General features: G+C 49.9%; 1 long non-coding RNA gene across 1 annotated transcript; it reads left to right on the forward strand.

Annotated features, from left to right (window-relative positions):
- The first annotated feature begins 1,495 nt into the window (after positions 1-1,495).
- Positions 1,496-12,777, forward strand: LOC116994817. Its single transcript, XR_004417581.1, has 5 exons — positions 1,496-1,679; positions 4,649-4,679; positions 4,794-4,824; positions 11,528-11,630; positions 12,598-12,777. It is a non-coding gene; the product is annotated as an uncharacterized LOC116994817 (long non-coding RNA).
- The last annotated feature ends 4,971 nt before the right edge of the window (positions 12,778-17,748 follow it).

Genomic DNA, 17,748 nt, shown 5'->3' on the forward strand with positions numbered 1-17,748 from the left:
TGGTGGAGAGTGATGTCTGTAAATTATAGTCAGAGTCTAAATTAGAGTTAATGCCCAATCTGGGGCCTGAATTTATATTTGAAGCTCTCACTGGAGTTGCAGTGCTCATAGACAGAGCTGTTAGCAGGGTTAGGGTAAAAAGAGCTGCAACAGCATGTGAAATACTCCCAAGTCCCCACTACTTAGCATTTTATTATGATTATTACTGAATTTAGGGCTTCCTAAAAGAAACTCCATCTCCTTGGGTAATGTGAATTTTTGGAGAATCCCAGAAGCCACTAAAAAAATAAGATCTATGCTTTAAGAGTGCAGAAACAAGCTTAAAAGTGTGACTCAAATACATCCCCAGCAATTTAGTAAAAAAACAACAGAAATCAAAGTACGCTAGCATATCAAAAGAATTAAAAATATTAAGCATAACATTTCTTAATAAGATCCCAGGGTTTGGAGAAGAATTGGAGAAGATTTTTTTAATTTTTCAGTTGGCCAGCTTGGTAATAAAAATATCTTTTTTTTTTTTAATAATGGTAAATTATCACATACAATATCCTGCAATTATGTCTATTACACCGAGACAATGCAGAAAAAGCTATGGAATCATAACTTAATCATTTAAGTGATTGTTATATTTTATAAATGCTTAATGTAGCATCAGGGGGATGTTCCTGCTCGTTTAGTAAATGTGGCATTGATTGTTGCTCTAAAGGCCCATTCAGGTCAGAATTGATAATGATTGGAAATTTTCCACCCACGATGGTAAGGTAATCACAGCGCTTTTTCTGCTGGGGTTTCTCATATTCAGATTAAACCTGGACAAAGGTCTTCCTGCGCGTCGATCAATCCTGATGATGTGTAATTTCCTTGGGAGGCTGATTCTCGCTTACGGGGACCGAAGCTTTGGAATGTAATTTTTCCCAGTGGAAAGATTTTACGGGAGCTGGCATTGGTGTGGGGGGAACTCCCGGCTGCCTGATCTCTGGTACTTGACAGTTCTTTAGCGATGATGGTTCTGATCGGTTTGGAGTGGTTTCAGGATCGATCGTTGAGCTAGGTTTGTTGATATGCTAATTAAGACCTTTGTCTATGGCTCCGGCTGCTGGCAGTGGCTGAAAGATTCTCTTACTTATTTCTTTATTTTATACAACATTCTTATATATGAACACGAATTATAACAACATATATCACAGTTTCAAATAACCCTGCCAAACACAGTGAACTTGAACCTCTCTTAGGCACTTTTGGACCCCTCTGTGCCACTCCTCTGCTCCTTTACCTGCGAGCTTTGGCATGGCAGGGGTTGGGTGCTGGGTGTGATTCTTTTGGAGCGCCTCCAGCCGCTCAGCAGTCAGGCTCCTGGGCTGGGTGTCCTCTGCCATTCTCTGTGCCCTTGTCCCCATTGTAATGTTAAGAAAGTCGTTGGCTACACCCTAGGACGGGTGCTTAATGACACAAGGAGAGGCGGGGGAGGACACCTGAGAGCAGGGGCGGGCTGGGGGCAGGACGGGGAAGCTCTGTGTGCCCGGGACACGCTCTCTGTCTCTCTCTCGCTCGGTGCTCGGGCAGGAAGGTGCGCGGGGCTCTGACCCCCGGCCATCCCCGAGCGGGGAGCCACGTTCGCCGCCGCCCTGCCGCTGTGCCCCGAGCAGCCTGCCACCTCCGGACACCCCTCTGAGCCACAGGTAAGCAGGGGGTCCCTCCTCCATCCCTCTCCCACCTGGGCCCTTGTCCTGCCCTCCGCAGCTGCGGGGGGGACCCGCCGGGACCGAGAGGCGCGGAGACGGCGCCTGGGGCCGAGGGGGGCTGGAACTCGTTTCTGCTGCTCTGTTCTGTCGCTAATTGTCATAGCTGGTGGTGGTTTGGATGTCCTGTAGATATCTTAGTGAAGAACTGTTATTGCTTAACGCGTATCTTTGCCTGAGACCCCCTTAACCTGTCCTCCAAAGCAGGGACACGGGGAAGGAGGGAGAGACTGCACAGCTGCAGCTGAGGGCAGTGCTGGCTCTTTCAAACTGCTCGGTGCAGAACTGAAGAACAGTTTTCCCCCTTTCTCTCCATCCCTGGGCAGAACATGAAGATGAAGCCGCACTAAGCTCTCTGTTTTGTGGGCTGTTGTTTGGTTTGGGTTTTTTCTGGCTTGATTTCTGCGTGACCTATCACAGAAATGCGCATCGGCGTGTGCACGCTTCCTGGCAAATCCAGATGTGATGTGGAAATCCTAAGTGAGGATTTCCAGCCTTGGCTACAGGGGACACAGGCTTCTGAAAATAGAAACTGACCTTGGCAGAATAGGAGCCGTGAAGGGAAGCAGAACTGAAATATAGGTTAAGCAGAAAAACCCCGCTTCCCCTGCTCTTACCTTTGGGGTGCTGAGTTCCTGCATACTCCCTGGCTCTGCAGCTGTAGCTCACCCGGTCCTGGCTGTGGCTGATAAAATTGGGCCTGGGACGTTTTAGCAGCAATCCATTTTTTAAAAGAACACAAAGAGCATCCAGTGCAGTAGAGTCTTTAGGAAATACATTCAAATCGGGGACTCTGGTTTTCCTGTAGTTCTCCCTCCTGTTTTCACGTGGGCCCGGAAGGATGGCAGGGCCTGTGCTTATCATATGAAAGTGATGCTATTAAATTTCTCCAGAAGTTCTGATTATTATTATTATTATAGTTACTAATTTTCTGACAGAAAACACTCTCATTTTCCCACATTGTTTCAGGTGCTGCCCAGGATGGACATGTGTGGGTGGGTGAGAATTACTTCACAGAGAATTTACTCTTTTTCGTGGTTTTTTTTTTTTAAACATAGATAGCCCTGAATAGAGGTCTCTGTGACACTTAACCATTCTTGTCGTTCCTGTTCTTGTCCATCCTAGTTAGTTACACGTGTAGTAAGTTTTTGCATTGACTAAGGACTAATTTTGCACCTAACAAATGCTCTACATTAGCTAGCTACGCTGCCGAAACACAAAGTTTTATTTCTGATGCAATTTTTACCCCTTTTTTCTGAACGCACTTGTTGCAAAAAGGAAAGCATGTGCATTTCCTGTAAAATTGTTTGCATTGAAAAATGACTCACCTTTCTCTTGTTGAATTTCCTCACCTCGAATTCAAGTCTGAGGAGCCAAACAGCTGCAGCTATTCTGAGGCCTTTTATACCTCGTGCAAACGAGAGGGGGTCCCAATGAGGGGTATATTAACCTCAGCCTTTGCTAAGGGCCTCCATTCCCTGTCTGGGAATCAGCTGGGATAAGGGTTCTCCTCTCATTTCAATGAAGAGGCTGTTTCACCTTATCTCAGTTTGTTTTCCAGTAGATGCTTTTGGGCATCTAAAGTGCGGGAGGCTTTGAAGATTCAGTGAAGAAAATAGCAGTAAATACAGTGAGCATTTAAGTTCATCCTTTTGGGTTGTGTGTTCATAGGTGATAAGATGCTTTTGTAATTTTTAGTTGTTCTTGGGGTTTTTTTTGTGTTTTTTCTTTTCTTTTTTTTTTTTTTTTTTTTTTTTTGGTGGAATACTGGTTCCTGAAATTTCAGGTTGAGTAAAGTATGACACCTGAGATTTTTTTTCAGCACCTTTGTTGTATGACAAAAGGCATCTGACCTGTGTTAAATATGTCTGAGGTTTGAAGCTTCAGGCGAGTAAAGGGAGGACTGTGACCAGGAGAGGGAGGGTGAGCAGGCTATCCAGTTAGGTGTTACCTTAGAGTGGGTGGGGGTGGTTTGAAGGCAATACGGTGTAAAATGTCCATTTGTGAGCCTTTGAGACTTTTCACAAGTGCAGCAGATGGATTTGCACATCTCACAGCACATGGCCACACCCACCTCCGCTCACAGACATGCCGTGTAACTTTGTCTCTTCCTAACCCAGGTGCCCATCGTAACAGCCACAACCTCAGGCTCTGGCTGAAGCTGTGACCACTCAGGACCCCCAACTCCCACCCCAGGACCCCTCCCCAATGACCCCCATCTCCCCCCTCAGCCATGACCACCCCCCGGTGCTGCTGCTGCCTCCCCCCACTCCGCTGACATCCCTGCCCGTGTCCTGATTGCCGCCCGCTTCTCCCCAGACCACCCCACACCTCCTGACCTGGGACCCCGCCCGGAGAGGGGGTTTGGGGGGGATTTGGGGTCCCTGAGGGGTTTAGGGGGGTTGTTAGGGGGGGTACAGGGGGGTATGGGGGATTTGGGGAGGTTATGGGGGGTACAGAGGGGGGGTTTGGAGGGGAAAGAAGGGTTTCTGGGGGTTATGGAGGGGTAGAGAGGGGTTTTGGGGGGACAGAGGGGATATTGGGGGGGTAATGGGGGTTTGGGGGGTTTCAGGACGGGTCTCTGACCCCCCCCGTGCCCCACCAGGTCTGGCCCAGGGCCCTGCAGGAGCTCCAGAGGAGTCTGGGGTCTCTGGGGAGCTCTATGGGGTCTGGGGATTTCAGGGGGTTTTTGAGGGTCCCTGTGGAAGTTTTTTGGGTCTGGGGGGGTCTCTGGGAGTCTCTGACCCCCTGTGTTCCCTCTCCCCAAATTCACAGGGACCCCTCCCCAAATTCAGAGGGACCCCAGAACCCCCCCAAGCCCCACCCGTGACCACCCCCCCCAAAAGTCCCTGGGACCCCCCCGGAACCCCCTGAGACTCCTCCCCAAATCCCCCCGTATCTCTCCCCAGCATCTGTGGGACACTGCACTCAGTGGATCAGGTGAGTGGGGGCTGTCCCAGGGTGGTCTGGGGGGGTCCTGGTGGGTTTTCAGACCCCTCTGACCTCTCCCTTGCCCCCTCCCCAATACCTGAACATCAAACTGATGGACATCAGCGTCACGGACCCTGAGAAGTACCTGCACATGGTGAGCGGTGGGGGGCTCAGGGGGGTTTTGGGGGTCTCAGGGGGTCTCAGTGAGTTTTTGGGGGCTGCCTCAGGGGTCTCGGTGTGTTTTTGGGTATTGCAGCGGTTTTTTTGGGGGTCTCACCGGGTTTTCTGGGGTCTCACTGAGTTTTTGGGGCCGTTCTGGGGTCTCGGAAGTTTTTGGGTTCTCACTTTTGGGGCCTGCTCGGGGGTCTCATTGAGTTTTTTGGGGTCCCCTTGGGGGGTCTCAGGGGAATTTTGGAGGTCTCAGGAGGTTTTTGAGGATCTCAGGGCGGGTTTTGGGGGACAGTTCTGGGGTCTCACTGGGTTTTTTCGGGCCTCACTGAATTTTGTGGGTTCCTTCAAGCGTCTCATTGAGATTTTTTGGAGCCCTTTGGGGGTCTCAGGGGGGTTTTTGGGAGCAGTTTGGGGTCTCACTGGTATTTTTGGGGCCTCACCAGGTTTTTTGGGGGCCGTTCTGGGGTCTCAGAAGTTTTTGGGCTCTCACCGAATTTTGGGATCTCTTCAGGGGTCTCATTGAGTTTTTTGGGGGCCCCTTGGGGGGTCCTCAGTGTGTTTTTTGGGGGTCCCACCTGGTTTTTAGGGGTCTCACTGGGTTTTTTTTGGGGGCTGTTCAGGGGTCCCACTGGGCTTTTGTGGATCCCAGTGGGTTTTTGGGGGCCTCATTGAGTTTTTGGGGGCTGCTCAGGGGTCTCAGTGTGTTTTTGGGTATTGCAGCATTTTTTCAGGGGTCTCAGTGGATTTTTTGGGGTTCTCACCAGGTTTTTTGATGCTCTCACCAGGATTTTTGGGGTCTCACCAGGTTTTTGGGGGGCTGCTTGGGGGTGTCTGAGTTTTTGGGGCCCTTCTGGGGTCTCAGAGGTTTTTGGGCTCTCATTGACTTTTCGGGGCCTGCTCGGGGATCTCATTGAGTTTTGGAGGGACCCCTTTGTGGCAATCTCAGGGGAATTTTGGGGTCTCAGGAGGTTTTGAGGGTTCTCGGGGGGGTTTTTGGGGGGCCCTTCTGGGGTCTCACTGGGTTTTTCCGGGCCTCACCGAATTTTGGGGGTCCCCTTTCAAGGGTCTCATTGAATTTTGGGGGGCCCTTTGTTGGTCTCAGGGGGGTTTGGGAGCAGTTTGGGGGTCTCACTTGGTTTTTTTGGGGCTCTCACCCGGTTTTTAGGGGGCCATTTTGGGGTCCACTGGGATTTTGGGGTCTCAGAGGTTTTCGGGCTCTCACCGAATTTTGGGATCCCTTTAGGGATCTCATTGAGTTTTTGGGGCCTCATTGAGTATTTTGGGGCCCCCTTGGGGGTCTCCCCCCTCCTCTCCCCCCTCCCCAAATTGAGATTTCCTCCCCCCCTTAAGCCCCCACCCCAAATTGGGATTTTTTCCCCCTGAAGCCCCCTCCCCACCCTGAGGGCCCGGCGGGCGCGCCATGGCTGCAGCATGGACACCGTGAAGTCTTGGGGAGGGGGCGTGGGGTGGGTTCAGGACCCCCAGAACCTCCCTGGAACCACTGCAGACACCGAAGAAACCCCCCCCCAAAAAACCCTCAAAAAAGACTTCCCCTAAGATCGCCCCAAAGCCCCTCCAAATTTCTCCCAAACCCCCCAGGTGTTCGAACCCCAAAATTTTCGAGGGTCTGAACCACCCAGAGCCCCCTTAACCCCCCAAAGCCCCCGCAAATTGCCCCCAAATTCCCCCCAAAAACCTACAAAGCCCCTTGAATTTCCCCCAAGATCCCCCCAAACCCTCTGCAGGTCTGAACCCCCAAATTCCCTCTGATATTCCCTCCTAAATCCCACCCCAGAGCCCCCCAAACCCCCCCAGGGGATCTGAGCCCCCCAAGCCCCCTGGGGGTCTCACCCTGAACGCGTCGGCCACGGCCTCGGCCCCTCGCAGGTTGGTCCAGGGCGAGATTTCCCACAAAGAATTCCTGGACTCTGGGGGGCAGGGGGCGGTTGGGACCCCGGAGGGTCCGGGAAGGGGTCCCAGGAGGGTCCCGGGGTGCTGGTTGCCCCCAGACTCACCGGTGAACAGAACATCACCCCCGTCCAGCGCCGCCCCCTCGTCCCGTCACCGACAGCACGCAGAGCTGGAGCTGCTCCAGCACCTCCCGGAGCCCCCCGAGCTGGGGGAGGGGGCAAGGGGTTGGGGGGGGTCATGGCAGGGGGGGAGGACACCAGGTTAGAGCCCCCTCCCCGCAGATCCACAGAGAGCCCCACGAGCTGGGGAGGGGGGCAGGGGGATCCCAGGGGGGGCGGGTGGGACAGCGGGCACAACTTCTCCAGAACCTGCAGTGATCCTCCAGAGCCCCGGGAGCTGGGGAGGGGAACAAAGGGGTCATGGCGGGGAGGGGGACAGCGGGCACAACCCTCCCACAGAATCCCCAGAGACCCCGCGGATCCACAGAGCCGCCTGAACTTGGGGTGTGGACAGGGCGGGTCAAAGGGTGGGGGACAACAGGCACGATCCCCCCCAGAACCCACAGGGGGCAGCGCCCGCACCAGGGCGTGCATGAAATGGCTGAAGGGCTCGGACATGGCCGGGACCCCCTCCCCAAAAATGGGGCTCCGTCAAAAAAACGGGACTTTCCAAAAAATGCGACCCCTCCTCAAAATGAGGTCTCCTCCCAAAAAATGGGACCTTCCAAAAACGGGCCCCCATCCCGAAAATGGAACCTTCCAAAATAGAGACTACTCCCAAAAACAGGCTACCCTCCTCCCCAAAAACGGGACCCTGCCCCTCTTCAGCGGGGCAGTTTTGAGGTCGCCCCTTAAAACGTCCCCCCTGCTCAAAACTGCTCAAATTTTGAATGGGGGCGGCCCAGAGCCCCCACTGGGACCCCCAGTTTATTCCCCACAAACGGCGGTCCCAAGCCCATAATGCATTGCGGCGGCCCCCTACCCATAATGCATTGCGGCCCCGCCTACCCATAATGCATTGCGGCCCCGCCTACCCATAATGCATTGCGGCCCCGCCTACCCATAATGCATTGCGGTCCCGCCTACCCATAATGCATTGCGGCCCCCTACCCATAATGCATTGCGGCGGCCCCCTACCATAATGCATTGCGGCCCCGCCTACCCATAATGCATTGCGGCGGCCCCCTACCCATAATGCATTGCGGCCCCGCCTACCCATAATGCATTGCGGCGGCCCCCTACCCATAATGCATTGCGGCCCCCGCCTACCCATAATGCATTGCGGGCCCCGCCTACCCATAATGCATTGCGGCCCCGCCTACCCATAATGCATTGCGGCGGCCCCCTACCCATAATGCATTGCGGCCCCGCCTACCCATAATGCATTGCGGCGGCCCCCTACCCATAATGCATTGCGGCCCCGCCTACCCATAATGCATTGCGGCGGCCCCCTACCCATAATGCATTGCGGCGGCCCCCTACCCATAATGCATTGCGGCCCCGCCTACCCATAATGCATTGCGGCGGCCCCCTACCCATAATGCATTGCGGCCCCGCCTACCCATAATGCATTGCGGCGGCCCCCTACCCATAATGCATTGCGGCGGCCCCCCTACCCATAATGCATTGCGGCGGCCCCCTACCCATAATGCATTGCGGCGGCCCCCTACCCATAATGCATTGCGGCCCCGCCTACCCATAATGCATTGCGGCGGCCCCCTACCCATAATGCATTGCGGCGGCCCCCTACCCATAATGCATTGCGGCCCCGCCTACCCATAATGCATTGCGGCGGCCCCCTACCCATAATGCATTGCGGCCCCCGCCTACCCATAATGCATTGCGGCGGCCCCCCCCTACCCATAATGCATTGCGGCCCCGCCTACCCATAATGCATTGCGGCGGCCCCCTACCCATAATGCATTGCGGCGGCCCCCTACCCATAATGCATTGCGGCGGCCCCCCTACCCATAATGCATTGCGGCGGCCCCCTACCCATAATGCATTGCGGCGGCCCCCTACCCATAATGCATTGCGGCCCCGCCTACCCATAATGCATTGCGGCGGCCCCCTACCCATAATGCATTGCGGCCCCGCCTACCCATAATGCATTGCGGCGGCCCCCTACCCATAATGCATTGCGGCCCCGCCTACCCATAATGCATTGCGGCCCCGCCTACCCATAATGCATTGCGGCCCCCGCCTACCCATAATGCATTGCGGCGGCCCCCTAACCATAATGCATTGCGGCCCCCGCCTACCCATAATGCATTGCGGCGGCCCCCTACCCATAATGCATTGCGGCCCCGCCTACCCATAATGCATTGCGGCCCCGCCTACCCATAATGCATTGCGGCCCCGCCTACCCATAATGCATTGCGGCCCCGCCTACCCATAATGCATTGCGGCGGGCCCCTACCCATAATGCATTGCGGCGGCCCCCCTACCCATAATGCATTGCGGCCCCGCCTACCCATAATGCATTGCGGCCCCGCCTACCCATAATGCATTGCGGCCCCGCCTACCCATAATGCATTGCGTGAAAAAAACTCGCGTGAAAAAATCTCGCGTGGAAAAATCTCGCGTGGGAGGGGCTCGCGTTGGGCGGGCAGCTCGCGTCGGGAGGGGGGTTCGCGTGGGAGGGGCTCGGGTGGTGGGAGGCTCGCGGGGCGCTCGCGTGGCGGGGGGGCTCGCGTGGAGGGGGGGTTGCCTGTGAGGGGGTTGCGTGGGGGGAGGAGCTCACGATGGGGGGGGGGCGGGCACCCGTGGGGGGCGGGGGGGGGGGGGGTTCGCGTTGGCGGTCGTGTGGGGGGGGCTTGGGGGGGGGCGTTGCGTGGGGGCGGGCTCGCGTTGGGGGGGCCCGCGTGGGGAGGGTGGGGCTGGCGTCGGGGGATGTCGCGTGGTGGTCGCGTGGTGGTCGCGTGCCGCCATGGCCGTGGCTCGGGGAGAAGGCGGGGTGCTCCGTCCCTGTCTGCCACCACGGGGCAGCGCTGGGCCAGGGAGAGCGAGCCCAGAGGCGGCGGCCGGCCCCGAGCGGCCCCGCCGAGCGGCAGCGCCGGGCTGGGCCACCCGGCCCTGTCGGCAGCCCCGAGCGGGCCGAGCCTGCCAGCTCGAGCCGAGCCGGTAAACCCCCGCCCTGCCACGGTTCTGTTAGTATTTGGCAACTTTGTTGCACGCGGGTCCTCGCTGCGAATGACAGAGCGGCTTATACTCAGGTCCGGCTTATTTATGGACAAAGAACGAAATGTTTGCCAACACCCAGAGATGCAGCTTACAGTCAGTGCAGCTTGTAATCGTGAAATGACCTGTACACCAGCATGGCTAAAGCAGCCCCTGCCTTGGTCACAGTGCATTTACTTCTCCTTGGCACTTTGGGCCTACAAAAGTAGCCCGCTGCAAGGTGCCATCTTATTTTCTGCACTGTAGACACCTGCTAGCATGTGTATTCTGGAAGTGCTGAGCCAAAATTCCTTCCAAATCCTGCCTTGCATACACTCTTGAGACAAAGCTAGAAGATGCCCTTGCCCCTCTTTTGACACAAGCTGAGATAACAGCATCCGGTCCTCAGTCCACTATTTCTGCAAAGGTGCAAGCAGCCTTAGCTGCTGGGAACCAGGGACATCTGAATACCCATACCTCCCTGGCCTGGTCTTCACCTGCTAGCCTCACAACTAACGTGTGGCCTTACACTGTTTCCATACAGCCCTTTCTGTCCCACTACTGCATCAGTCCAAGTTGGCATGTGAGTAATCTGACTGAAATTGTGTTTGAGGGAGAATGAAATTAGTTCAGGGACTAAAAATAGATATGTTATAAACAAGCTCTGTCACGTTTCTAAAGCACTGACACTATTCCCAACGTAAGGCCAATGAGTTGCACATGAAGTCACTTAGGAAGGGTCTTCTTTTGGGTTGGTCTGCTTGTGACTACATAACCATTATTTGCATTTCAACCAGTCTGTTTTCATTCATAGACTGCTCACCATCCATATGTAAAGCTTATGTTTCACAGAATGCACCAGGAAGTTGAAAGGCAATGAAATGTGATAATCAGGCAGGGGAAGGTAGGGAAGGAGGTGCCCTTGGTGCTTTGTTGAAAGTTACAGCGGATGTAGGTGCTGGTGGTAGAGTATTGGTAGGCCCAGAGGAATGACAGTGAGGTGTGAGCAGTGGGGGTGTTCAGGGGTAAAAGCATGCAGACTGCCACTGTAGGAGATGCTCTGTCAAGCAATGAAGAAATCCTGGTTCTTTGGAGTCAAGGAGCTGTTGGCTTTTGGGATCAGGAAAGCTTTCAGATAAAGATCATCATTCTAGAGGTCTCCGGAAAGCCTTACAGAGTGACAGAACAGCTATAGAGAATTTCGTAGGCAAATGAGGAACAATTACCCATTCCAAACTCTCCAACTGAGGTGCCTATCTTGGTGTCATTCCCTTGTAAATTGAAATGACAGATAAAGTCAATGAAACCAAAACCTAAAGGTTAATGATGCAAAAAACAGCAGGAAAGGCCGGTCATAGCATTACAAAAGGAGATTGTGATTTAGACCCTAATTACCATGTGTCAAATGAGTAATTTCAGTAGGAGTTGTGTATGAAACAACTGGTTTAGGGACAGCAGACCACCAGCTTCCAAAATTATGAAAGTATCAGTGATTTTTGCATGCCAGAAAAAAATGTCTTATGCTGGGCATCCAATCCAGAGGCCACTTTTAAACGTTGTTTTGTTTTTCTGGTTGCAGTGGAAGAAACATGTCTAACATACAGTTCTTTCCTACAGGCACATTGACTTGAAAGTTAATCATAGTTCTGGCCCCATATGGTTACAGTGAGTCTGCTTCTCTGTCTGTGGGAGTCCTAAAGGATACTTGATAGCTGTCCAAGTAAGTGCTTAAAAATTGAATCATAAAGGCAAAGTCACTAGATAGCATAATCCAGAATTATCCCAAGGAAATGGAGGTAGAATTAAATCTTTCAAGCCCTCAGCAGTGTCCATAGATTTCACCTGAAATGGAGATAATTGTATGGCATGCATGAAGTGTTACTCATAGTAGATGTGCACAGAAGATGTACCTTCGTATTTTTCTTCAGGGAAATCCTGTAGAAGGATACTTCCGCTTTGCCATGGACAGGAATCTTATTACATGAGATGCAAAGAAATGTAATCAAAATATTTTTCAGCCATATATCATATCATGTATGTTTTGTTATACTGTATGGGAACTTGGTGTGTCTGTCTGTATTTATGTTTGTTTTGCAAATTCATTTACAAACAGCCAGCACTGTTTCCATACCAGAATCCTTTGATAAGTCAAGGAGAATGGTGCAAGCTGCTTACAGTCTCCTTATGTCCTCCCTGTAATCCCAGACAAGATAAATATAGAAATCTCTAGGGCTGAGATGTGAAATGCAGTATTGATGAGCAAATGTGGAATTGGCCTCACTCAAAATATCATTTGGTCAACTGGTGAATTAAGATGGAGATGGAGCTAAGTGAAATCCTGCTGAGGTGGGGGAGGGAGAGATGTGTGGTGTGTGTATGCTTCTGGGTCCCTTGCAGGCTTGTAGAAAGGCCAAAAGCAATGAGGTCTGAGACTGTGGAAAGTTTCAAATTATATGAAGCTTAATCCAAAGCTCAGTGAAGCTGAAGAAAATCCCCCATGGTGCATGAATATTGCATGTGTTATGGGACTTCTCTTTTCTGAAGAGCAATTACCTCAAATGCAGGGATACAAGAATTCCACTTAAACCTCAATCTTACTCTGCATGAAGGTTGCAATGGATAAGAGGGGAGGAAGCAGTTGCTTTTTTCTCTCAGGGTGAATATAACAGAGTTAATTTCTGGATCAGTTTCTTGAGTCACATCCAAGGTCTAAACTAAGTTACAAGAGATGAAGAAAAAGTCCATATGCAATACCTGCCATGAGCAACCAGAGAGGGAAACAGGCATGACCTCTTGCCTCGTCCTCACCGCATCTATTCCAGAGCAGCAAACCGTCACAGACAGTAAGCAACTGCATGTCTGTCTTGGATGCAACACAATTCCCTCTCTTCTGGAACAAACTGTAAGCATGAAATAGTAAGTAAAACCTTTAGTGAAGATTGAGTTTACAGCCACACATACTAATGCCCTGTGAACAGGAGCCATGTGTTTTGCTTTGTCATTGTAATTACCAATGGTATTTAGAAGTTGTTCTATCAGCACAAAACCTCACTGCTGCAGCCTGGAAAGTCTCTGTTTAGACTCCAAGAAGGACTGCTAGCCATATATGTGACCCCTGGGCAAATGATACAGCACAAGTCCATTGGCAAACATGCCAAGTAGGTTCATGGAAATGAGCAGGCTGTAATACACTACCCTGGGAATAAGTAACATGGAATGTGACACCTCTGGGACCAAATGGTAGCGCAAAATACGCATGCAGAACTGTGAACAAACCAAAGGGATAAGCATCTGTACTTGCAACATGCAATTACTAATTTACAATTACTAATGTCGCACTCAGCAATCATGTTTTAAATTAGTATTTTTTGATTTAACATGTGTGCTGAGGACTGATTTATGATTTGATTTCAACTTCTAAATAAATTGCAGTTATTCTGGTAGTTATAATCGTGTAAATGGATGTGAAGGAGTTTATCTCACAGTATCCAGCCTGGTTTTTATGGCTGCTATTTTATTCCTCTGTGATTGCTCTAGGATTGACTTTGCTTGCCAATACTTACAACTTAAAACCAAATTTTAATATATTTCTTGGCTTAAGCATAAGATTGAGGGCAGGGGTTGTTTCATTTGTGATTTGGGTGGGATTTTTTCTTCTCTCCATCTTCTGTTTTTTTTCCTATTAATTTCTAATTCAATTGCTCCAAGTCTTTGCTATATTGATCTGTTTCATATTAAAGGAATGATAGCAATTTTCTCTGAATAAGCAACAGTTGGTGATGTGTGTTCTATTTAGGCAAGTAGGAAGAATCCAAGAAGAAACAGTTCTTCCCAGGGAAGGGAGGATCTCAACCTAATGGGGCTGGTGGATAGGAAAATGTTGGCCTTTGCTGACACTGAATCTCTTTTCCTGGAGGGATGCCTCCACTGTGGAGGGCAGCAGCCAAAGCCAGAATCAATATCAGGGATTAAGCAAACCAGAGGAAAAAGGGAATTTCTACTCTGCCTACAGCAGAGTGAGAAGATTGGGATTAGCTGCCTAAGTCAAGGTCAGATGCTCTCCAAGAGAATATTAGAGGTATATCATATGTGGGGAAGAATCATGGAATGGGTGAGGTTGGAAGGGACACAGTGGCTTACTTCGTCTAATCTCCCTGCAGCAGACCTAATTAAGTAAAGAGCATACACACAAAAAGAATACAAGGACATTGACAAGTAGAAGGTCTCTAATTGCTGAAAACAGTTAGAAGCCAGTGGGAGAAACGGGAAGAAGAAATCTACCTGATCGGAAAATGGAGGTAGGAGGAGATTATCTCAAGTCTGTCTGGGTTTTGTGCTTCTTGCAGATTCGGGATCTCAACAGTTTGCTCACACTACTACCTGAAGGCTTCCCTGGGGCATTATGATGTCCTGATACTTTGTGCAGTTTTCCACCAGCCTCCTGATCTTCTAGGACCAGAAAGCATTATGTGGATCCTGCCTTGTAAGGATCTTGGGATTTTCCAGAAGGCTCTGACCTAGTCAAGAGCAGACTGCATTTATAGTCAGTTTAAACTGAGGTGGAGGAAACCTGGACTTCAGATGCTGGAGATTTTCAACTTCAAAACACCCTTGGATAGACTCTAGCAGGCAGAGCCTAGACAGAGCCTGGGAGCCCCAATTCTTTGTGAGCTTTGCAGTGGTTAATTTTGGTGAGTGGATGTTCTGGGTCCTGTGGGTTTCCATGTACTTTCCTAAAGATTCTAAAACTCACAGAATTCAGCAAAGCACATAAATGGTCTTGGGCTTTGCTGCAGTGGGAGGAACTTCAGACTACATTTCTGCAATGCTGTATGAACCTTCCTTTACCCTTCTACCTCCATCCAACCACCAGCCAAAAACTGTGAAATGGGTTCTTGATGTCAGTGTAGAGTGGCATGTGATTCCCTTATTATTTGGGGTGAGTTGAGGCTGTAATCACGAAACCTGGAACTCTGAGGAGAAAGGAGAACATGCAATATTCTTTCAAAAGGTTGCAGAGTTTCCTTAATATCTGGCTTCCCAGAGCCATATGGAAAATTCCCTAAGCCACCTAAATGCTTTCCAGAACTTTTACTGCATGGAAGCATCCTCATGACTGTCATGCATACTTTGACTTATAGTCAAAATTGTTTATTTCCATTGATAATAATAAGCTGGTTGATTACTGTCATTAATTCCTGGCTGCTAGAAATGGCAAATTTTTTTTTTCAAATTTTTCTAATGACAGGATAGGAAATTAAAAGGCTCTACCATTCTTGGACCAAAATACTAGTTAGGCTAGTTCTAAAAATGAGAGAATGGAAAATTATCCTTTCAGCTCTTGAATTTTTTTTTTTTAAATATGAAATCACTATGTAAAATGTAATAAAGTAAGTGAACACAATCTTAGTGGCTCAGAGATACAAAGTAAACGTGTAGTACAGTGACTAGTACCAGCCCTTTGGGTAGCTATTGCTTATCTCAGAGTATATTGATGTCTCTACTAGGCCTGAACTGTTAGACATGACACTCTTATCTCGGAGTAGATTACTGCAGTAGCATTTTGCTTTAGGACATAAAATTTGATCCTTCTGACTTCACCATAGATAAATTTTTATGATACATATAAATTCCCTGCTGTGTACATCAAAACCTGACCATGACCCGACTGTCAATACACAGAATATGAGGATGTTTTGTAGTTCTTTCATACTGCTGGTGACTATGCTTCAAGGCTGGGGGTGAAGTGGTCAATGTCTGTGTAGTCTTTCTATTTGACAGCAATAGTTTCAGATTGACTAGTTAAAGGCTACAAAGCAGTCTGACATTGTTGGCTGAAAATTCTGCAGAGAAAATAAGATACTCTACACACTCTGATACTTTTGCCAGAGTCTCTATAAGAGAAGGTATGTGTGGAGTCTCCCTGTGGAAACTGAGAAACATCACCCAGCAGGGCAGGGGAAGCACGAAATCAATCCCACATCTCTCTTCTCTTTCTTTCACAGGACCTACAAGACACTGTGAAGCTTGAAAACTAATGTCAACCACACAAAAATCCTGGCTTAAAATTTTGCAGGCATTTAAATTTTGCAGTATTAAAATTTGCAGGGAGCATTATCTGATGAAGGTTGGCAATAGAGGAGGGGACCAACTGGAGCCACCAGGTACCATCAGAATCTTCTGGTGGCTAAAAGTTTTGGCCCTGCCTGTCATTTCAGGTGCTATTTCCCTTTCTCCTTGCTTTATGCTGTCCATCAGCATTGTCTGACAGCATGATGTGGTTCATTAAAAAAGGGAGGGATGAGGTGCAAGATGAAATCTTCCAAAAGATCTTCCAAACAACCGTGTGTAGAGGCACAGAACAGCTTTCTGAAACAGAGTTAATAATTTCCAGTTGTTAATAATACTCCACTCAACCTGATGCTGTTCCCAGCACCCACAGCCAAGCTGTGCAGATCCCATTTGTTTGCAGGCAGGTTGGGAAGGAGAGAGAAGTGATTCTGAATAATATTTCATTTCATGTGACATTGGCATTTAAGAATGTTTATGGCATTGTTTTAAAACCACTTCATGATTTCTAAGCAATCCTGCAAGAGATTGCATGTATGAAAATGTGCTTATTTGTTTCTATAGGTTGACTTTGCACATGTGATCTCCTCAGCTTTTCAGAGCAACTTTTTTTGAGGCATTGGGACACACCACAAGACTTCCCCAAATTAATTGTGCAAAGTGCACAATGTTTTGAAAACCAGTTCCTAAATAGATACTCAGTAATTGAGCAAGAAAGGTAAGCGATTGGGAAAGCACATGAGTTGCTATTTACAGCAGCTGAATTTCAAAAGTTTTAGCAAGTTACAAGCCCTCTTGAAAACAAGCAGGAAATATTCCACAATATTCCTTCAATTCAATTGTCATTATTAAGTTGGGGTTTTTTAATGACACAGCTTTTAGCAGCTCAGACCACCTGAAGTGGACCTCCTGCTCACTACCCCTGGCCAGCAGGGCTGCAGAAACATGGCATGAAGGATGATCAGGGCTCAGGGAGCTTCAGGGATGTGCTTCAAAGGGCTTTTTTATTACTCTGCTCATCATCTTCAGAGCTCTGGGCACTGTGTCAGGCTCTCAGCAAGTGTGGAACGATGGGAAAAAAAAAACAAACAAGGACAAGAAAGAGGGAAGATTGTGTCTGTAATTGCTCACCTGTAATTATCTGCCATTGTGCGTTCTGATTCTGCTTCTCAGTAGCATAGAACCAGGAGAGTATTTAATTGGCAACATGGCTCTGTCCATGGCATTATCTGCAAGCAGAGCAGATCAGCTCAGCCTTGTGGGCTGAGGGAGAGATGAACTGCTCTGATGGAGATCAGGAGGGGCAGCAGGGCACAGCTGCTGGATCAAGAGGCAGAATACAAATCACAGGGCACCAGTCTGGATTAAGCAAGTGCTGTTCTCTGTTTTTTCTGCTGATCACTTGGTGGTGGCAAAGTCCCACATCCCAGCTAGCATCCCAACATGTTCTGCACTGTGAGGCTGATTTTCCAAGCATCCACAGCTGGCTGGGGGTACAGGGAGCTGCAGGAACCTGGATTTGGGATTGGATTTCCTGGCTGTGCCTCGCTATCCTGTCCTGTGCATGGGCATTGCACAGTGGCGCTGCAATTCAGTCCTGGGGTTGCACAGGCGGTAGCAGCTGCGTGGAGAGGAGAGGAACAGAGCTGTGCTCTTGGGAGTTGTGTGGGAGGAGTGAGGCTGAAGAATGCACTGAAATCAAGTCATGACTTGCAGCAAGAGAGGCTCTGTAGCAGTGAGATGTACCTGGCCACAACTCTGTGGATGCA

The sequence above is a fragment of the Catharus ustulatus genome, chromosome 3, assembly GCF_009819885.2.
Source record: "Catharus ustulatus isolate bCatUst1 chromosome 3, bCatUst1.pri.v2, whole genome shotgun sequence".
Taxonomy (NCBI): Eukaryota; Metazoa; Chordata; class Aves; order Passeriformes; family Turdidae; genus Catharus; species Catharus ustulatus.